The sequence below is a fragment of the Perognathus longimembris genome, chromosome 15, assembly GCF_023159225.1.
Source record: "Perognathus longimembris pacificus isolate PPM17 chromosome 15, ASM2315922v1, whole genome shotgun sequence".
In the NCBI taxonomy this organism is placed as follows: Eukaryota; Metazoa; Chordata; class Mammalia; order Rodentia; family Heteromyidae; genus Perognathus; species Perognathus longimembris.
The window spans coordinates 26,586,502-26,597,525 of NC_063175.1; positions in this window are offsets into that span (position 1 = coordinate 26,586,502).

An 11,024-nucleotide genomic window follows, 5' to 3' on the forward strand; every position below is an offset into this window, starting at 1 on the left:
CTCTTCTATTTCTTTAATCGTTAGCTTGAAGGAGCACCAAGAAAACATACTTTTAAAAATTGTAAAGAATAGTCTGGGGATTGCGGCTTACACTACTCACAAGGCAGAAATCAGGAAGATCATTGTTTAGGCCAATCCAAACAAAAACTCCACAACTAACTGAAGCATAAGGGCTAATGGAGTGGTACAAGAAAGTAAAGAAAAAAAAAGTGAAAGGAAGAATAACAGAAAGAAAATGCAGGGAAGGGAAGGAAAGGAAAGGAAATATTTTTATGGAAAAATAATGATAAATTTCATAAGCATCGGTGAGGCCTGGACAACTTACCGAAACCATTGATTATGAATAAATTTAAGGCATCAAACAGTCATATAAAATCAGAACTATATTATCTGTCAGGTGACCCAATGTATTCTAAAAGACTACATTGGAAAGCATGCTGCATGCATTGATAAAGATAGCAAAGAATTTTGTGTTAAATAAACATGACTGAAGATCGATCTACAGGAATAAAAATGGGCATGTGATCTTAACATAAGAAAAGTGCATAATGGAAGAAAAAGGTAGTCTTAGCTGTAAAAAGCAACATCTTTATTCCTATGATTCAGTATATCACAGAGGAAAGCCCCTTCAATCCCATTGCACTCATGCATTAGCTGGGTTAAAAAGGTTATTAACAATCAGAAGTAAAGTATGTCCCCTAAAATTACTAGCCATGTGTTCTTAAGGCTATTTGCATAGAACACTGATTAATTTTACATGAAAGGGCTACTCTCCACTATGATCACAACCATTGGCAGACCAATAAAAAGAAATGTCAGCAGTACCTGGCATCCCCAGATAATTGAAAACTCTATTGGGCACACATACTTCAAACTGACTTAGTGGGAATTTGTTAGGTCATGAACCTGGAAGTCCAAGGCTATCCTAGATTTGGGAATAGGTTTTCATCTCTTTTCATCTCTGGTTCTTTGTGTTGGTTTCATTATCACCATTTTCCAGTGTGAAGGCAAGGATGGCCACCAGAAGCTCCAAGTTTATATTCTATTGGTTTAATGACTCAGCACTGAATTGGAAAACCTCCCTCCCAAGAGTTAGAGTAAAACACAATCCCTCAGGTCTGAATCTTAAACATCAACCTAAAGACAGGGGTAGTGCCAGACCATATGGGCAAAAGTAGAGAAGTCAGTGCCATAAACAAAGAAAGAGTAATGGCTGGCCAGGCAATTCAAAAAATTTCCACTAAACTAATACTTTTCTTAACCATACTTTCAATCATACCATTCAAATATTCATTATTTATTATAGATTCAGAGGATTATTCATGTGGCCCATGATGCAAAGCTGAAGGCACCATCTATGCCTATAATGAGCATTCTAATCTTCTATCCCTTTCTTGCTGCTTCTTCAGTTATTGCTCTCTTTGGGATCTTCAGCAATATATATATATATATATAAAATAAAAATAATATACATATAAAAATAAATATATATATGTGTGGTTTTTTTTTTTTTTTTGGCCAGTCCTGGGGCTTGGACTCAGGGCCTGAGCACTGTCCCTGGCTTCTTTTTGCTCAAGGCTAGCACTCCGCCACTTGAGCCACAGTGCCACTTCTGGCCGTTTTCTAGATATGTGGTGATGGAGAATCGAACCCAGGGCTTCACGTATACGGGCGAGCTCTCTTGCCACTAGGCCATATTCCCAGCCCCAGAAATAAATATTTTTAAAGTGTTTTAAAAATAAATATAGATACAATCTTACATTGCATGTTAAGAACCAAATTAATAAACATTTATTTTTAAATATAGAATATGTATGTATATATTCACCACTTAAACTTCAATATAGAAAGTTAGGAAACCTTACTCATAATTTAAAGATAAATTTTCTACACCTAATTTTGGTTGTCACAAAAATAAACATCATGCAGCAAACCAAGGTACAGAATCAGCCCAAATGCCCTTCAATGGATGAATGGATCAAGACAATGTGATATATATACACAATTAGAAAAAATGATATTGTACCATTTGTAAATAAATAGAAAGACTTGAAAAATATGTTATGTGAAGGCAGGCCTAGAGAGATAACTGATGCATATTTTCTTTTATATATAGGGATAGATTTAACATATAAAGTTAAAACTAAATACCTTGGGTAGTGTGCACCTGTATACAAATGTGTTGGCAGAACGATGGTAGATTCAAATGAGTACTTGAGAGACAAAATCAAATTTCAACAAAATAAGCAAAAAGTTGGTACTTGAAAGGGGTGGGTTGGGATCAAGGGGAAAGGGGAAAGAGATAGAGGAGTGGGGGGAGAAAAAGGAGAAAATGCAGTCAAGAATTCAATGTCTATCCTAAAAAACTGAAGGAGAGTGAGGGAAGGGATGGTTAGGTGAGAATGTTGAAAAAGATGACAATGATTAAGGTGTATTATATTCATAAGCTGTCTTGTTAAGTGGGAACTCCTTTGTATAACTAAAGATAACAAAAATAAACAAGTAAATGTTACTAGTTGTGGCGGTACCTGCCTGCAATCTGGAGGTTGTCAGGAGGTGAAGCCACAGGAGTAAGTTTCAGGGCATCCTTAGTAAAGTAATTAAGATCCTAGCTAATAAACAAAATGCAAACCAAAGGGCCATGTCATGGCTGAGGTAGGAGAACAATTGCCTGGTGTGAATGAGGCCTTGGATTCAACTCCCAGTACCGTCAAACGAAGCTACTGATGAATCTATTGGTCAGTTTCTGAACACTGTTTCATATAATAGGCCTATCAATTCAATCTTATTTAATCTTATCAAATCTAATTGATTATATGTAATCTCAATGTTTCTACTGTTTGTAGGTCTAAGGTCAAAGGCAAAGGGCTACACTGCGTATATTTCCAAATGTCCTCATGAAGTATCACTATTTCTCATGTACTGGAAAATAATCAGGTGAAAAATGAGAAATGGGCACCATTCTGCACCATCAGATAAACACCCTCAACTGTGTGACAGGTAGTGACAGGTAAACTAGAAGGTTTTGCTGCATTTTGCTATCCCTATCCCTATCTCTCTCAGTCTGAACTAGAATGTTTCTGGAAATTTTGGCTTGGTCTCTACTTTTGAGAAATGTGTAAGTTCCTGCCTGCTAGTCTTTCTTCAGGGACAAAAAAGAAGGTTTCAGGAACAAGATGAGCTTCACACAGACTTTCAGGACTCTCTTGCTATGTTGTCAGCTTTCTGGAATGCCAAAGCCCAGCTGGTTTAATGTTAAGTAGAATTATTAGAAATCTGGAGACTATGTTGTTGTGCCTGTCTTCTTTGCACTTTTCACTAGTAAAAAAGAGAAGGTGGACATTGATGTCTTCTGCCCTTTTGAGCAGGAGATCACTTTCCTAATGAGAAGGATGGGCACATACTCACATGCCACAAACAATTGCAGATATGGCATTGGACTGAAACACGAGGTAAAAAAAGCTTGTGATATTTGTCATGTCGATTGCAATTATGCTGGAACATAAAACAAATAAACAAAACATACACTGGAAGGAAATATTTCCTTACACATTGGTAAGAAAAATGTATAAGAACTTTTAACTTAAAAGCAATACTTGCAAAACTGTTTGGTATAAGTGAACTGAACACCTCATGGGAGGAAAGGGAAAGGGGGAGGAGAGAGGGGGCAATAAGGGACAAGGTAACAAACAGTACAAGAAATGTATCCAATGCCTAACATATGAAACTGTAACCTCTGTACATCAGTTTGATAATAAAAATTTGAAAGAAAAGAACTTTTAACTTGAAGATACAGTATATAATATGTAGAAATAGTACAGAAGGAGAGAAAGGATAAGGATTAGAGTAACAAACCACACTAATAATACACTTCTCCATTTTACATTTGTGTTAACTGCGGCTTCCTTTGTATAACTGGATTAAGAGTGATTAATATTAAACAAAAGAAACTACACCCATTAAAGCACACTCCCTTGTGAAATAGCCTCAATTACCAGTGGGTTCAAATTACCATTATGTTATGATGCTTCCACAATCAATGGTTAATAGACAGCCCTCATGCTTTGGGAGAGTTGAAGGAACATGACTCTAGAAAATGCTGAGTTGGGGAACTCCCAATTTCCACTCTCAGAGTTTAGACTCAAATAGGAGCAGACCCAAAAATTTGCCAGGTTCTCAGATAATGCTGAACCAGAACAAGTGTATCAATTATTAATAAGTTGGGCTGGGAATATGGCCTAGTGGTAAAGTGTTCGCCTCATATACATGAAGCCCTGGGTTCGATTCCTCAGCACCACATATGTAGAAAAGGCCAGAAGTGGCACTGTGGCTCAAGTGGCACGGTGCTCTCCTTGAGCAGAAAGAAGCCAGGGACACTGCTCAGGCCCTGAGTCCAAGCCCCAGCACTGGCAAAAAAAAATTATTAATAAGTATCCATATTTTATTTATTATGCTAGAACTTGAGAGGGATTCTTATATTTTGCATGGCTTTTCCCTGTATTATAAAGTATCTGTGTACACACACAGATATAAGTTAATCTTTCATTTATCAAATTAGAAAATTCTGAGAAGAGAGGCATTAGTTAATATTTGTGTCTAGGAAATTTGAAAAAACAAATAGGGGAAAACAGTTATACTATGGAAATGAAAATTTTAAATTGTATCTTTATTATCTTTAAGGAGCTGCACAAAAGAGTTACAATTCAACAAGTCAGTTTAATGTGTAAAATCTTGCTCAATATCACACCTTTCATTGTAAAAGCAAGAACATTGAAATGCAGAAAATGTATATGTATCAAAGGTAGAACAGAGAAAGATATGAACGCAGGCCGAACACTGGTATAGAATTGAAGTGCTTCTGGCACAGAATAGGGGTTTTCAGCATAGTATAGAACTCAGGAAATCAGATGTTCACACGTCTCACAAGATAAGGAACTGAAGGCATAGTGACCTATGGGGAATACTGGCATAAGACATGGACCATGAACTCTGACAAACTAAATGTGTCTTAATGTGAGGAAATATAATCAATAGTGCCTCCTCTACTGTAAGTAAAGCTGAGGCTGAAAAAGATGAGTAACTGCTGCTGAATAGTTGACATGTACAAGAATTAGGTAACAGAAGGAAAAATGGAAACTTTGAAGTAGAAGAGGTTCAAGAAGATAGGTGAACATGAGAATGATCATGGAGGGGAAAAAATCAATTCATGTGGAACAAACTTTCTTCAAGCAATATGTAGTATTTACTAGAAGCGTCTTGTCTTTTCTCTAGATTTTTAGAATGCAGATATGTCTTCTCCTCACCATGTAATAAAATAAACTGATGAGAAAAATCTCACCTAAGCACAAATACCATGAGCATTCGGAGAAAGGAGAAAGTCACTGAGCACCATGGACAAGGAATATGCCATTGTGGTGTTACTAAAAACGAGGTGACATTTTAGTGGGTCTTAAGAGAAGAAGAGAAGTTAGAGAAGTTAAAGGGGCTGATCTTCAGAGAAATATATAATCAACATTTATAAATGTGAAAAAAATCATGTTTGCTCAGGAAATCTCAGAAACATCTAGAATGGACGAAGAACCTGAAGCTAGATCATGGAAGGAACGGCTTGAAAAACAGAAATTTTATCCTATGGGAAAATAAATCTGGTGTGTTAGTTGTTATATGCTTGTTGATGGGGAAATTTACACTCCTTTTCTTACTCTTTTTTTGTGTGTGTTTTAGAACAGTCTCAGATTTACAGAAAAATTGCAAAGATAGTACAGAAAATTTCCGTAACTATCTATAAATGAAAAGAGAAGAGTATAGAAGAAAAATATTGAGAATTCAACGGGATATCATCCCACCAAGAGTTATTTTATTGTTCTGGATGGTGATGTTGTTTCATTTATTTTCACTTGTCTGCTAAATGTGGAAATATATCTGGAGAAGACACTAGATATTTAGCTCCTTAAAATACATTGCAAGGGTGAACGTGTATCTTGAGAATCCAATGTTGATTTTTGACATCCCAAATGTTCATAATAGATGAAGCGAATTAGAATGTTAGATGTAATGCTTAAGCTATGATAACATAGAAGGAGCTCCCTCTTCATGCCCCACCCTTTTGAACATGGTAGCTTCAGTTTGATGGCTAGTGGAAAGACACCTGTCTAAAGGCTTTGTGTGTGAAGTCTCATTGGGCGGAACTGCTTGAAAAGGCCAGTCAGCTGAATGGAGCTCCCTGCCCAACTCAATTAACTCCCAAATGAGGATGAGGTGTACCAGCAGGTCACACGCTAAGGAAATGAAGGAAAAGATGATTACTTGCATGGCTTTCTATGTCCACTGTTGTCAGATATTAAGAATGCAATTAAGAATGTAAGATTCATTTGAATGAAAGATGGTGATTCAGAGTTGGTGAGGAATTGATGTCTGATTATAAAGAAAAAAGTCACTCCTCCCTCTAACATATCCAATTTAGACTTATTAAGTATGTGCAGATGTATTTATTTCCAGGAGTAGCCTTGATCTGATCTGAAAACTTCAACCAGTTGTATTATTAATAATAATAATAATAATAATAATAATAATTTTTACCAGAATTGATTCCAAAAAACTCTACTGGAGACTATTTATATCTGAAGTTCTTAGAGTGGCACTTGGGGACATGTATTTTTAACTATATTTTTATTATCTTCAAGTACTTGTACAAAGGTGTACACATCCATTTACAAGTACAATACATCTTGATGGATATCACAAACTTCCCCATCTTTCCCCTCGATTTTCCTAGTTTCATAGGCTATGTATGGACTATCATTACTGCATTCTCCACAATTTCTCTATATTTGTCTACACCCTTTTCCTCATCCTGCCTCTACACTTTTCAAGTGCCAGTGTCCTGGTATTCATTTTGTGGGGCTATGAAGTAGTTTCTCTAAGGAATTACATCATTTTAATTCTCCCCTTCAATTACCACACTTTGATCAATATACTTGTGTGCACTTGCATGCAATCCCACATGTTTACTTGTAAATTTGTAAGTAAGATCTAGCTTCCACTTGTGAGAGAGAACATACATCTTTTATCTATCTGGACCTGACTTCCTTGTATTTTTTTTAAGTTCTTCCAGATGATTTTAATATGCTACTAAGCTTGGCATTAGTCATCCAAACAGAATACTATTCAAAAACAAAAACCAATGAAATTGAAGTGAATACATTCATATTGTCAAAATATTTGTAGAATTTTAGAAGAGATATTGGCACATGTGGCATTTTTTATTGCTTTTATGACTACAGATGGGTAAATATGTTCTTTTTGCTCATCATTTCACAAAGTCATTTTTGAATAGAAAAGAAAGGAATGCAATAAAGTAGACATCCCATGCCTGTTGGAATTTCTAAAATATCTAAGGACATCACACGGATACCACTAACATTTTTAAGTTTAAACCTAAGTATATAAATACATGCTTGTTAAGAATTTCTGGCTTGGCACTGTTGAGTCACTATTGTAATCCAGGCTACTCAGGAAGCTGAGACCCAGATCTTGGCTCTAAAACAGTCTGGAGCTGGGCACTGATGGCTCACTCCTGTAATCCTCGCTACTCAGAAGGCTGAGATCTAAGGATTGTGGTTCAAAGCCACCCCAGGCAGGAAAGTCCATGAGACTACTATCTCCAATTAACCACCAGAAAACTGGAAGTGGATCTGTGGCTCAAGTGACAGAGTGCTAACCTTGAGCTGAAGAGCTTAGGGACAGCCCCCAAACTCAGAGTTCAATCCTCATGACTGACCAAAAAACAAAAAAGTCTTAGTAGAACACCGCAAGAGATAATTTCTAATTAACCAGCAGAAAGTTGGGCCAGAGGCCTGGCTCAAATTGTAGAGGGCCAACTGAAAAGGAGTTCAATCCCTTGTACTAGCATGCACACAAAACAATGAGAAGGTAAAAATAATTTTTTTGTTATTTTCCTTAGCTTGTCATGTTGTAAAATTCACTCCTTCAATTGAAATAAATTCAAATAAACAAGGAAAAACATTTTTAAAAAGTTTGTAATTAATATTGAGAAAAATCTTAGCTGTAAAAGTATTTATTTCCAGTTAACATCGTTTGTGACTAGTATTATAATTTATTCAAGAAAATACATAAATAATATAATTTACAGGCAGAATTAGCAAAACTAGTACATTTACCTGTAATTTTTAATTTACTTGTTTGAATAGATAGAGATATCACAGTTTGTATTTGCTAAATTTGAAATACTTAAACATTTTCATTTTGTTCTTTATTTTGTTCTTGGAATGCAATATTTTTCTCAATATATCTGTAGGCCTAGCTTTATCAGTCTTAATGTATTATAAATTTTATAGTTTTATTCTTTATGACTCTTTACATTTTATTTTTATTTCTATCAAAATAATATGCAAGGGCTGGGAATATGGCCTAGTGGCAAGAGTGCTTGCTTCGTATACATGAAGCCCTGGGTTCGATTCTCCAGCACCACATATATAAAAAACGGCCAGATGTGGTGCTGTGGTCCAAGTGGCAGAGTGCTAGTCTTGAGCAAAAAGAAGCCAGGGACAGTGCTCAGGCCCTGAGTTCAGGTCCCAGGTCTGGCAAAAAAAAAAAGAAAAAATGCAAATATCAAATATACTACTTATAAAGGATATGTAGGGCACCCACAGCTCATACCTATAATCTTAGCTTCTCAGGAGGCTGAGTTCTGAGGATCATGGTTCAAAGCCAGCCCAGGCAAGAAAGTCTGTGATTCTTGGATCTCCAATTAACTACCAAAAGAGCTGAAAGTGGAGCTGTGGCTCAAGTGGTAGAGTGCCAGCCTTGAGAAAATAAAATAAAATAAAAACAACTCAAAACCAGCACCCAAGCCCTGAGATCAAGCCCTAGGAGCAACACACACACACACACACACACACACACACACACACACGGTAACAATCACTTCTCTTGAATACCAATCCTCACTCCTTAAAATCAACTTCATTGTCCCCATACTAGAGATGGTCCCCACCTTATAGTGATTCAACTTTCAAACTTCACATTTTCCAATAATATAAAAGCAATACATATTCAGTAGGAAGTACCTCTTGAATTTTGAGTTTTGAGTTTTTTCCTTAGTAGCACGTATGTGAAGACATTCTCTTGGAATGCTGGTCTGTAGCAGTGACCCTCAGCCCCCAGGCAGCTGGGTTGTCACAGCATAAACATCAGGTAGTCTACTGGGTACCATGTTAGTAAATGAGGATGTTTAGATTAGGCTTATTAACCTAACCTATTTTAAATTTAACAATATTTTTATTTTACAATGGGTTTATCACAGAATTTCACCATAAATCTTCTGCTACTTTTCATCGTATTATTAAACCTAAATTACTATTTTCCAAATGTAATTGCCTCCTCAATACCAGAAAAACTGGCATTTAGTTCTCTTACAACATTCCTTCTCTAAATCATAGATCTGTCTCCCACACAACTTCTTTCACAAGTTTTACTTAAATCAATATTTACTTTCTACATTATTGTGACTATAACGAGGCCAAAAATATGAAGCAATGACTCAGTTTCATTTATATCTTGCAGGCATCTTTTCTACAGTGCTTAGCATTCCAAGACTCCTCTTCAGCGTCATCATGGGCCTCCTTAGTCACTCATGTCTTCTCTGTGTCTTTCTTTGGGTTCTGCAATGCACCCATAGCAACAAACAATCCAAGCACTCAGTTCTTTGTTTCTATTTACCATGTGCCAATAAAAACATATAAATACTATCTGAAAAGACTGGTTGTAGTTGTGGGAGAAGAAAAAGTACAAATTATTAGACTGTAACGCAAAGAACAAAATTCATACTACAGACCCATGCTATTATAAGTAACTAGAAATTAATAACAGAAAAAATAACTTTGTTACAAACTCAGCTCACTTTCAAGTAATAATTGAGAGAAAAATAGAAGAATCACTTTTCCACTTTTCATGCCAAGCATGGTGATATACATTTGTAATATAAGTAGTTTAGGGGGATGAAACAGAAAGATTGAGAGTTCAAGGCTAGCCTGGGCTACATAATGAGATCTCATCTGCAAAATCAGTAACAAAAACAAACTAATTATACTTCTTTCCATTTTGCTGAATTTAAGTAGATTTAACTTACTAGATTAGTAATCCTCAACAAACAAAATTAAACAATACTCTTAGGGTGCTTATTTGTTTGACATAATCACCCCAGTAAAGAGTTTTGATTATTTGAAAATGTTAAAAGTAGCATATAGTGGTGATTCAACTCATTGAGTCGTAAGACTAGTTGCTTGGCTGCATGCATAAAAGGTTTCTTATTAGTTTATGAAATATTGTAAGCATTTTGAGATGATATTAATATATATTATGGTGCCCAAGTTTAAATAATAGCTCAAAGAGTGCATCTACTTTGGAAGCTATAGATTTATTCCTTTGGTTTCCTTGCTGTAGAAAACAGTGAGAGAAAGGAAACTTGTGACTGTAAGCAAGTATCAAAACTTCAGAGGTTTCCCAACAAATGTGCTTCCTTTGCCACTCCTTCTGTTCCTGCTAGGAGAGCATCCTGCCCTGGCTCACGTTACCAAGGTATAGCAAGACAGGAAGCTTGGGAATATGGAACTTTGGTTTGTGAATGTTGTCACTTCATATTCTTTTTTTTATTGTCAAGATGATGCACATAGGGGATACAGTTACATGCCTAAGGTAATGAATACACATACATTTTTTGTCATATCTGTTATCACCTTCTTCATTTTTCTCCCTCCTTCCCTCCCCGCCACCCCTCATCCCACCCCACCCCTTGCTTTCTTCATTATTTTGTCAAAAACAAAAAAAGTCTTATCCTTAATAATCTACATTGTCACTCTAGTCTACAATGCTTATAATGGTTATTAATTGTAAAAATGATTCCTTCCAGATCAGGTGATATATACATATATATCTCTTTTCTTTTGCTTATTGTAATCTGCTCCTTCTTTTTCTTAATTTTACCCCCTCCCTGCTGCCCTTGA